This window comes from Hordeum vulgare, chromosome 7H (genome assembly GCF_904849725.1).
Source record: "Hordeum vulgare subsp. vulgare chromosome 7H, MorexV3_pseudomolecules_assembly, whole genome shotgun sequence".
Lineage (NCBI taxonomy): Eukaryota > Viridiplantae > Streptophyta > Magnoliopsida > Poales > Poaceae > Hordeum > Hordeum vulgare.
In genome coordinates, this window is record NC_058524.1 from 607,168,927 (window position 1) to 607,181,254 (window position 12,328).

Sequence of the window (12,328 nt, forward strand, 5' to 3'; positions counted from 1 at the left end):
AAATCCATACTGGTGGTACATGAGTTCAGATTTTTTAAATTAAACTATGCTAAGATGATACCGGTCAATGCAAAACGTGTTCTTACTGAACTGAAAGCAGAGGTGGAGAAGACGAACCTGGCTGATCATGCATCAATCGATTAAGGAAAATGAATATATTATTCTAATATTGTTTTTATATATGAATGTGAACTAGATATATGTTGTACTGTGTTGTTTTCAGTCTAAGAATACACAAATATTAATGGAAAAATACTAGGCAAGACAATCTACTATTATAAGATAACTACACTTGATGCAACCTCGAATGACAATCTACTTATGCCCAAAAGAATGTTACTGTTTTACCGAAGCAATTTTTTTTTACATCCTATGAATTTATAATACTTGTTCTACTTATTCCTACTCATTTCACTAATTCGTGATACTTCCAGACATATACAGAAGTATCAGTTGTGCAACACAAACCACAAGAGTACACCAGCTTTGAGACAAAGAGGTAGCCCGAATAGAAATGTGGAGCTTTATTTGTTGCAGCATCCAATCAGGGTGACTTGCGCTCCATAACCAAAGGTGCATCTCGGTTTAGGCATCTAGGACATCATGGCTTGCGTTGTAGTGGAAATACATGACCGGAAAAAGAATTAAACATACTAGTTGTCAACCCGTGCATTCGCACGGGCACCCCAATAGTCTTGAGAATGTTAAAATTCATACATAACATGAGCCACGAACATATATTTGTATATGATTTGTCAATTTGTATTTCTTATCATCATTTAAAAATATTACTACAACTCATTGTCAAACAAACTATCAGGGAAAAAACATTATCCAAGCCATTGAGGTGTTGGTCGAAAGCACGTACACATTTCATTAATTTTGTTAAACGATCATGACATAGTAAACCAAAATAATTCTTTTGTTCCATATAATCATATAGAGCAAGCATTGTGAATCTTTGCAACATACACCACATGCTTCAAATGTATGTTAGAAAGGACATACGTGAAGCATGTATATATACCAACTAACATACCAATAGGTAATATTAATTGAAAATTTTGGATGCATTTGAGATCTTCCATAATTACATTGGAGTAGGTCGATATAATACTTACGTACCAAAATAGCTAGCTAAACTGCACAAGTAAGCTTTATCACTTTATACTTGTGTCACACTGTGATTCTCCATGATTTCATGTGTTAAGAAGCCCCAATATCTTAAATTATAATTACGAACAAACAAAAGAAATTGCATGAAAAGTATGCACAGTTAATATTAGTTGACATTGCTATTGTATCCATTAAAGGTCACCATAGGAGTTGTCCGATGCCGACACACTCAGGAACAGTAGAAAATTGAATAAACTGTGTAAGAGTAGATAAAACACAAGTGAGATGGGAGAGCATTGGCTTACATAACTGCACTTTTACTACTCTATTTCTTGAAAATATTGTTATAAAGAAACAGAAATAACCTAGATCTTGATTCATGTCACCTAAACTCCAATGATAATATAAGGCAGTATGGAAGCACTACATAGCTGAGAACAACTCCAGATTGGTACATAGTTCAAATAATATATATTTTGAACTTTTATCTTTATATTTGTGCACAAAAACTATAGACCATAACTGAAAAACATGCTCAGACACACAAATTTAATTACATAGAAACGTAATCTGAACAATCTTGTGAATTATTGATCTATGGTCTACCAAGCCTAAATATCATCCTGGGTGAATGTATGTTCCAATCTTGATGATTTTATTACAGAAAAAGTTAAAATCTTAGATCTCGTGGAGCAAAATCGTAATCTCTGGTTTTGTGGAATGAAAAAGGAACCATAGCTTAAATATTTTTTTCATGGTGCATGTCAAATATTAGATATTATGTCTACAGACAAAATAAAAAACTAACCACTGTCACATACACCTTATGTGTGTAATGCCAGCCAATAGAAAAAAATCCCCGCACTTTTCTTAGTATAGAATGTAATGATGGACATACACATGATATATTGAAACAAAAATGTACTATAATCAACTCGAGATAATCATAAATCATATAATGATAAACCAGCAGAACAATCACCTTAATTATTTTCCTATGAGGTTATCTATGAAAAGAAAAACAACAAATAGAATGGCGAGATTGCAATTAATCTTGTCCCTGGTTATCCATCTCGCATTAGCTGATAGACTGCTAAGGGCCGCCTGCTTTTACTAAAGACTGGGTGCACATAGCAGCTTCCAATACATAGGACCATGGAAGAAATAATCATTTGTTAGAATAAAGCAATCTTATACTTATACTTAATGATGTCAACAGTTGTTCATGCTTCGTTGCTGGAAAGACTGTGCAGGGAAGCCAGCTTGGGCCTGCCTGATGACTTTTGTACATAGGCACATAATAGCTTTTGCGCCAATTTGTCTCACTGAGAGAAAAAATATTGTGAAAATACACTAGAATAGTTTTGTCAAGATGTATTTGCTATGAGAAATGTGTGATAGCTCCCGGGTGCATAGGCACTCTCTATGAACAGTAAAATCAAAACAAATAGAAAATAAAATCAAAAAAAATCTGAAACTTTACAGCATCAACGATGATCAAACTTTGTAGGTTCCTACAAGTTTTCATGTCAAAATATCATGTAGAGAAAGATGTACAAATAAGTTTCAGATTACAGCTAAAAAGTGCTCAAAACTTCAAGCATTGAAATATTTTCCTTGTGTAGAGCTCCTTCAATAGTTTTTTGGCATGAAAACTTGCAAACACCTACAAACTTTCATCATCTTTGATGCTGCAAAGTTTCAGATTTTTCTTATTTTGTTTTCTATTTCTTTTGATTTTACTGTTCATAGAGGGTGTCTAGGCACCCGGGAGCTGAAAATCCACTCTCATTTGCTATGAGAGATCATCCGAGTGAGTAAAACATTTTTTCTAGAACAAAGGAAAACAGGCCAACACATTGCTGTAATCAGGATACTATCTTCCAAAGTAATACAGTATACAACGAACCCGGACCAGCTGAATTTGGAGTATGCAGTGTTCGATATTACCATGTTAGCACCCGATTCAGTCTGTTGAACTGGCACATTGTTTCTGGCCGTTCGTAGACTGCACTATATGATCTCTTTGCTGGTCGGTACATTTGGCTGTAGGAAATCCCAGGTATAGTATGTAACCAGGAATCCAGGATGATGGATCCCTCCATGTCACTAGTGGGGACAGGGCCTATAGCCCCGGCTCGTAAGGAGCTTTAGTCCCGGTTCATCAACCGGGATTAAAGGGGCGGGACTAAAGGCCTAACCTTTAGTCCCGGCCCTGTTTCAAGCCGGGACCAAAGGTGCTCCACGTGGACGTCTCGGAGCGTCCTCAGGGGCAGGCCCTTTAGTCCCGGTTCTTAACACGGACCGGGACTAAAGAATTTCAGATTTTGTTTATTTTTGGGTTTTAGGGTTTTAGGGTTTAGGTGTTCGGGAGATTAACGTGATGCCTCGTTTGGTGTTCGGGAATTAGTTTTCATATAATTTTAAATAAAAATAATTATGCATATATATATATATAAGATTAACTTATCTTACAAGTGAGCATATATATACAATTATATGGAGATCTGAATTATCGAGACTAGAGCCCGTCTATTCGATTACATGGACCAACATCAGTAATGGCCCCTAGCTACACTAAATCGTCCTTTGTCATCTATAGCTTCCGTCCTCAGAAAGGTCGCAAGCTCCTCTGCAATAGCAATCGCGCGTTGCTCTGGTAGGAACTTCTCCCTCATGGTCGTGTACTATATAAAAAGAGGAGATGAATATGAATATCAATCATGATAATAAAGAATGACGGGTAAAAATAGAGGTGTGAATGTTCATTGCTTACGTCGTATCTGCGATCCTTGTGCTCAGAGGTAAACGTGCGAATGGTCTCGCAAACATAGTATCCGCATAGATGCGTCCCTCGTGGCTGCTGGTCGCACTTTACGAGAATAGAATATATATAATCAAAATAATAATCTAGCATCATAAATGTATTGAAAATAGAAGTATATCATACTACTACTTACCTGAGCCGCTCTAAAGGTCAGCTTCTCAGGCTCGATACCGGGAGTCACGCACTTGAACCGCTTCCAAACCCTGCCCGACAAGGAAAATGATTTGCTAAGTTTTTCATTAATTGATATATCAGAAAATCATCGAAAGAGACCGATAGAGCGCAAGAATGATTGAAATTACCCTTGGAGCATGTCATGCAGGCTTTGGAACTGTTCCAAGGGTCTCGATAATGGGTCGAAGGCATCAACTCTTCCCTTATCAATTTGAATGTCCAACAGAATCCAATGAAAGCTGCACATGTATATATATATATATATATATATATATATATATATATATATATATATATATATATATATATATATATATAGTGTGTGTGTGTGTGTGTGTGTGTGTGTGTCATTAACTTATCAATTACACTTATAAGTGAATGGACACAACAGAGTAAAGACCCTCACCTGAAGTTGTATGGAAACAGTATGTGGTCACAGAAATTTTGATCTGTTAGAAACCTTAGAAGGTTTTCCTCCGTCGCCTTGGGTTTATCAGTTAGCGTCGCTATATGTATTTTATCTGGGTCAATAAACCCAATATTTAGGATGTTCTTATTTTTACAATACAGAATCTTCATTCTGCATAATAGAACTTCATAGGTTACCCAAAAGAGACAGTTGGGTACACCTTCTATCTCAAATCCGAGGGGCAAAGTGTTTGTTGCTAAGAACGGAACTTTTCTCGAGAAGGAGTTTCTCTCGAGAGAATTGAGTGGGAGGAAGATAGAACTTGACGAGGTTGTCGAACCTCTCATCCCTCTGGATGGTGGCGCAGGGCAAGGGGAAACCTCTGTCGTTGCGACGCCGGTTGAGGAGGAAGTTAATGATGATGATCATGAAACTCCAGTTCAAGTTTCTGTTGAACCACGCAGGTCGACGAGATCACGCGCTGCTCCAGAGTGGTACGGTAATCCCGTCTTATCAATCATGTTGTTAGACAACAATGAACCTGCAAATTATGAAGAAGCGATGGTGGGCCCAGATTCCAACAAATGGCTAGAAGCCATGAAATCCGAGATAGGATCCATGTATGAGAACAAAGTATGGACTTTGGAGATACTGCCTGAGGGCCGCAAGGCTATTCAGAACAAATGGATATTTAAGAAGAAGACGGACGCTGACGGTAATGTGACCGTTTATAAAGCTCGACTTGTGGCAAAGGGTTTTTCACAAGTTCCAGGAATTGACTACGATGAGACTTTCTCTCCTGTAGCGATGCTTAAGTCCGTCAGAATCATGTTAGCAATAGCTGCATTTTTCGATTACGAAATCTGACAGATGGATGTCAAAACGGCGTTCCTTAACGGTTTCCTTAAGGAAGAGTTGTATATGATGCAACCCGAAGGTTTTGTCGATCCTAAAAATGCTGACAAAGTGTGCAAACTCCAGCGATCCATTTATGGACTGGTGCAAGCATCTCGGAGTTGGAACAAACGCTTTGATGAGGTGATCAAAGCATTTGGGTTTATACAAGTGGTTGGAGAATCTTGTATTTGCAAGAAAGTGAGTGGGAGCTCTGTGGCGTTTCTAATATTATATGTGGATGACATATTACTGATTGGAAACAACGTAGAGCTTTTGGAGAGCATAAAAGGTTACTTGAATAAAAGTTTCTCTATGAAGGACCTAGGAGAAGCTGCTTACATTCTAGGCATTAAGATCTATAGGGATAGATCAAAACGCCTGATAGGACTTTCACAAAGCACATACCTTGATAAAGTTTTGAAGAGGTTCAAAATGGAACAGTCCAAGAAAGGGTTCTTGCCGGTGTTACAAGGTACGAGATTGAGTAAGACTCAGTGCCCAGCAACTGATGAAGATAGAGAGCATATGCGCTCCGTCCCCTATGCTTCAGCCATAGGTTCTATCATGTATGCGATGCTGTGCACTAGACCGGATGTTAGCCTGGCCATAAGTATGGCAGGCAGGTTCCAGAGTAATCCAGGAGTGGATCACTGGACGGCGGTCAAGAATATCCTGAAGTACCTGAAAAGGACTAAGGGGATGTTTCTCGTGTATGGAGGTGACGAAGAGCTCGCCGTAAAAGGTTACGTCGATGCAAGCTTTGACACAGATCCGGACGACTCTAAGTCACAAACCGGATACGTATTTATTCTTAATGGGGGTGCAGTAAGCTGGTGCAGTTCCAAGCAAAGCGTCGTAGCAGATTCTACATGTGAAGCAGAGTACATGGCTGCCTCGGAGGCGGCTAAGGAAGGTGTCTGGATGAAGCAGTTCATGACGGATCTTGGAGTGGTGCCAAGTGCACTGGATCCAATAACCTTGTTCTGTGACAACACTGGTGCCATTGCCTTAGCAAAGGAACCAAGGTTTCACAAGAAGACCAGACACATCAAACGACGCTTCAACCTCATCCGCGACTACGTCGAGGAGGAGGACGTAAATATATGCAAGGTGCACACGGATCTGAATGTAGCAGACCCGCTGACTAAACCTCTTCCACGGCCAAAACATGATCGACACCAGAACTGTATGGGTGTTAGATTTATTACAATGTAATTCACATGGTGATGTGAGGGCTAGATTATTGACTCTAGTGCAAGTGGGAGACTGTTGGAATTATGCCCTAGAGGCAATAATAAATGTATAGTTATTATTATAATTCCTGTATCAAGATAATAGTTTATTATCCATGCTATAATTGTATTGAATGAAGACTCATTTACATGTGTGGATACATAGACAAAACACCATCCCTAGCATGCCTCTAGTTGGCTAGCCAGTTGATCGATGATAGTCAGTGTCTTCTGATTATGAACAAGGTGTTGTTGCTTGATAACTGGATCACGTCATTGGGAGAATCACGTGATGGACTAGACCCAAACTAATAGACGTAGCATGTTGATCGTGTCATTTTGTTGCTACTGTTTTCTGCGTGTCAAGTATTTATTCCTATGACCATGAGATCATATAACTCACTGACACCGGAGGAATGCTTTGTGTGTATCAAACGTCGCAACGTAACTGGGTGACTATAAAGATGCTCTACAGGTATCTCCGAAGGTGTTAGTTGAGTTAGTATGGATCAAGACTGGGATTTGTCACTCCGTGTGACGGAGAGGTATCTCGGGGCCCACTCGGTAATACAACATCACACACAAGCCTTGCAAGCAATGTAACTTAGTGTAAGTTGCGGGATCTTGTATTACGGAACGAGTAAAGAGACTTGCCGGTAAACGAGATTGAAATAGGTATGCGGATACTGACGATCGAATCTCGGGCAAGTAACATACCGAAGGACAAAGGGAATGACATACGGGATTATACGAATCCTTGGCACTGAGGTTCAAACGATAAGATCTTCGTAGAATATGTAGGATCCAATATGGGCATCCAGGTCCCGCTATTGGATATTGACCGACGAGTCTCTCGGGTCATGTCTACATAGTTCTCGAACCCGCAGGGTCTGCACACTTAAGGTTCGACGTTGTTTTATGCGTATTTGAGTTATATGGTTGGTTAACGAATGTTGTTCGGAGTCCCGGATGAGATCACGGACGTCACGAGGGTTTCCGGAATGGTCCGGAAACGAAGATTGATATATAGGATGACCTCATTTGGTTACCGGAAGGTTTTCCTGCATTACCGGAAAGGTTTCGGGCTCATCGGTAGTGTACCGGGAGTGCCGGGAGGGGTGCCGGGGACCATCGGGAGGGGTGTCACGCCCCAAGGGGTCTCATGGGCTATGGGAAGAGATAAACCAGCCCCTAGTGGGCTGGAATAAGTTCCCACTAAGGCCCATAAGGTTTGAGAAGGAAAAAACACAAGGTGGAAAGAGTTTCCAAGTGGGAAGGTGGAATCCTACTCCAAGTAGGATTGGAGTAGGACTCCTCCACCTCCAATTTCGGCCAAACCTTGAGGGTTTGAGGCTGCCTCTTCCCTCCCCCTCCCTCCTATATATACTAAGGTATTAGGGCTGATTTGAGACAACTTTTGCCACGGCAGCCCGACCACATACCTCCATAGTTTTTCCTCTAGATCGCGTTTCTGCGGAGCTCGGGCGGAGCCCTGCTGAGACGAGATCATCACCAACCTCCGGAGCGCCGTCACGCTGCCGGAGAACTCTTCTACCTCTCCGTCTCTCTTGCTGGATCAAGAAGGCCGAGATCATCGTCGAGCTGTACGTGTGCTGAACGCGGAGGTGCCGTCCGTTCGGTACTAGATCGTGGGACTGATCGCGGGATTGTTCGCGGGGCGGATCGAGGGACGTGAGGACGTTCCACTACATCAACCGCGTTCTCTAACGCTTCTGCTGTACGATCTACAAGGGTACGTAGATCACTCATCCCCTCTCGTAGATGGACATCACCATGATAGGTCTTCGTGCGCGTAGGAAAATTTTTGTTTCCCATGCGACGTTCCCCAACAGTGGCATCATGAGCTAGGTTCATGCGTAGATGTCTTCTCGAGTAGAACACAAAAGGTTTTGTGGGCGGTGATGTGCGTTTTGCTGCCCTCCTTCGTCTTTTCTTGATTCCGCGGCATTGTTGGATTGAAGCGGCTTGGACCGACATTACTCGTACGCTTACGAGAGACTGGTTTCATCGTTACGAGTAACCCCCTTTGCTCAAAGATGACTGGCAAGTGACGGTTTCTCCAACTTTAGTTGAATCGGATGTGACCGAGGAGGTCCTTGGATGAGGTTAAATAGCAACTCATACATCTCCGTTGTGGTGTTTGCGTAAGTAAGATGCGATCCTACTAGATACCCTTGGTCACCACGTAAAACTTGCAACAACAAAATTAGAGGACGTCTAACTTGTTTTTGCAGGGTATGATTGTGATGTGATATGGCCAATGATGTGATGTGATATATTGGATGTATGAGATGATCATGTTGTAATAGAAATATCGACTTGCACGTCGATGGTACGGCAACCGGCAGGAGCCATAGGGTTGTCTTTATACTAACATATGTGCTTGCAGATGCGTTTACTATTTTGCTAGGATGTAGCTTTAGTAGTGATAGCATAAGTAGCACGACAACCCCGATGGCGACACGTTGATGGATGATCATGGTGTGGCGCCGGTGACAAGAAGATCGTGCCGGTGCTTTGGTGATGGAGATCAAGAAGCACGTGATGATGGCCATATCATGTCACTTATGAATTGCATGTGATGTTAATCCTTTTATGCACCTTATTTTGCTTAGAACGACGGTAGCATTATGAGGTGATCTCTCACTAAAATTTCAAGACGAAATTGTGTTCTCCCCGACTGTGCACCGTTGCTACAGTTCGTCGTTTCGAGACACCACGTGATGATCGGGTGTGATAGACTCAACGTTCACATACAACGGGTGCAAAACAGTTGCGCACGCGGAACACTCGGGTTAAGCTTGACGAGCCTAGCATGTGCAGACATGGCCTCGGAACACATGAGACCGAAAGGTCGATCATGAATCATATAGATGATATGATTAGCATAGGGATGCTTACCACTGAAACTACTCCCGACTCACGTGATGATCGGACTTGGGATAGTGTAGGTGGATCATGAACCACTCAAATGACTAGAGAGATGTACTTTTTGAGTGGGAGTTTAGCATCTAATTTGATTAAGTTGAACTCTAATTATCTTGAACATAGTCTAAGTCCACTTTGAATATATTTGTGTTGTAGATCATGGCTCACGCAAGTGTCATCCTCAATTTTAATACGTTCCTAGAGAAAGCTAAGTTGAAAGATGATGGAAGCAACTTTGTAGACTGGGCTCGTAATCTTAAGCTAATCTTACAAGCTGGAAAGAAGGATTATGTCCTTAATGCTGCGCTAGGAGATGAACCACCCGCTACGGCTGATCAGGATGTTAAGAACGCTTGGTTAGCGCGTAAGGAGGACTACTCAATAGTTCAATGTGCAGTCTTGTATGGCTTAGAACCGGGACTTCAACGTCGCTTTGAGCGTCATGGAGCATTTGAGATGTTCCAGGAGTTGAACTTCATCTTTCAGAAGAACGCCCGGATCGAGAGGTATGAGACCTCCGATAAATTCTATGCTTGTAAGATGGAGGAAAACTCGTCTGTCAGTGAACATGTGCTCAAAATGTCTGGGTACTCAAACCGTCTAGCTGAACTGGGGATTGAACTCCCGCAAGAAGCTATCACTGACAGAATCCTTCAATCACTGCCGCCAAGCTATAAAGGCTTTGTGTTGAACTACAACATGCAAGGGATGAACAAGTCTCCCGGCGAGTTGTTTGCGATGCTGAAAGTCGCAGAGTCTGAACTCCGTAAAGAACATCAAGTGTTGATGGTGAGCAAGACCACTAGTTTCAAGAGAAACGGCAAAGGCAAGAAGGACAATTCGAAGAAGAGCGGCAAGCCTGTTGCCAATCCGCCGAAGAAACCCAAGGCTGGACCTAAGCCTGAAACAGAGTGCTTCTATTGCAAGGGTATGGGTCACTGGAAGCGCAATTGCCCCAAGTATCTGGCAGATAAGAAGGCGGGCAAAGAAAAATCAGGTATATTTGATATACATGTTATTGATGTGTACTTAACCAGCTCTCGTAGTAGTGCCTGGGTATTCGATACCGGTTCTGTTGCTCACATTTGCAACTCGAAGCAGGAACTGCGGAATAGACGAAGGCTGGCGAAAGACGAAGTGACGATGCGCGTAGGAAACGGTTCCAAGGTTGATGCAATCGCCGTCGGCACAGTGTCACTTCAACTACCATCGGGATTAGTGATGAACTTAAATCATTGTTATTTAGTGCCTGCGTTGAGCATGAACATTATATCTGGATCTTGTTTATTGCGAGACGGTTACTCTTTTAAGTCTGAGAATAATGGTTGTTCTATTACTATGAGTAACATCTTTTATGGTCATGCACCGAATGTGAGAGGATTGTTCATATTGAATCTTGATAGAGATACGCATATACATAACATTGAGACCAAAAGAGTTAGAGTAAACAATGATAGCGCCATATTTTTGTGGCACTGCCGCTTGGGTCATATTGGTGTAAAGCGCATGAAGAAACTCCATGCTGATGGACTTTTGGAGTCACTTGACTTTGATTCACTTGACACGTGCGAACCATGCCTCATGGGCAAGATGACTAAGACTCCGTTCTCCGGAACAATGGAGCGTGCAAGTGACTTGTTGGAAATCATACATACCGATGTGTGTGGTCCAATGAGCGTGGAGGCACGCGGCGGATATCGTTATTTTCTCACCTTCACTGACGATCTAAGTAGATATGGTTATGTCTACTTGATGAAGCACAAGTCTGAAACATTTGAAAAGTTCAAGCAATTTCAGAGTGAAGTGGAAAATCATCGTAACAAGAAGATCAAGTTCCTACGGTCTGATCGTGGGGGTGAATATCTGAGTTTCGAGTTTGGTACTCACTTAAGACAATGTGGAATTGTTTCGCAGTTAACACCGCCCGGAACACCACAGCGTAATGGTGTGTCCGAACGTCGTAATCGTACTTTATTAGAAATGGTGCGATCTATGATGTCTCTTACTGATTTGCCGTTATCATTTTGGGGTTATGCATTAGAAACAGCTGCATTCACTTTAAATAGGGCACCATCGAAATCCGTTGAGACGACACCATACGAACTGTGGTATGGCAAAAGGCCAAAGTTGTCGTTTCTTAAAGTTTGGGGATGTGATGCTTATGTCAAAAAGCTTCAGCCTGAAAAGCTGGAACCCAAAGCGGAAAAGTGCGTCTTCATAGGTTACCCAAAAGAGACAGTTGGGTACACCTTCTATCTCAAATCCGAGGGGCAAAGTGTTTGTTGCTAAGAACGGAACTTTTCTCGAGAAGGAGTTTCTCTCGAGAGAATTGAGTGGGAGGAAGATAGAACTTGACGAGGTTGTCGAACCTCTCATCCCTCTGGATGGTGGCGCAGGGCAAGGGGAAACCTCTGTCGTTGCGACGCCGGTTGAGGAGGAAGTTAATGATGATGATCATGAAACTCCAGTTCAAGTTTCTGTTGAACCACGCAGGTCGACGAGATCACGCGCTGCTCCAGAGTGGTACGGTAATCCCGTCTTATCAATCATGTTGTTAGACAACAATGAACCTGCAAATTATGAAGAAGCGATGGTGGGCCCAGATTCCAACAAATGGCTAGAAGCCATGAAATCCGAGATAGGATCCATGTATGAGAACAAAGTATGGACTTTGGAGATACTGCCTGAGGGCCGCAAGGCTATTCAGAACAAATGGATATTTAA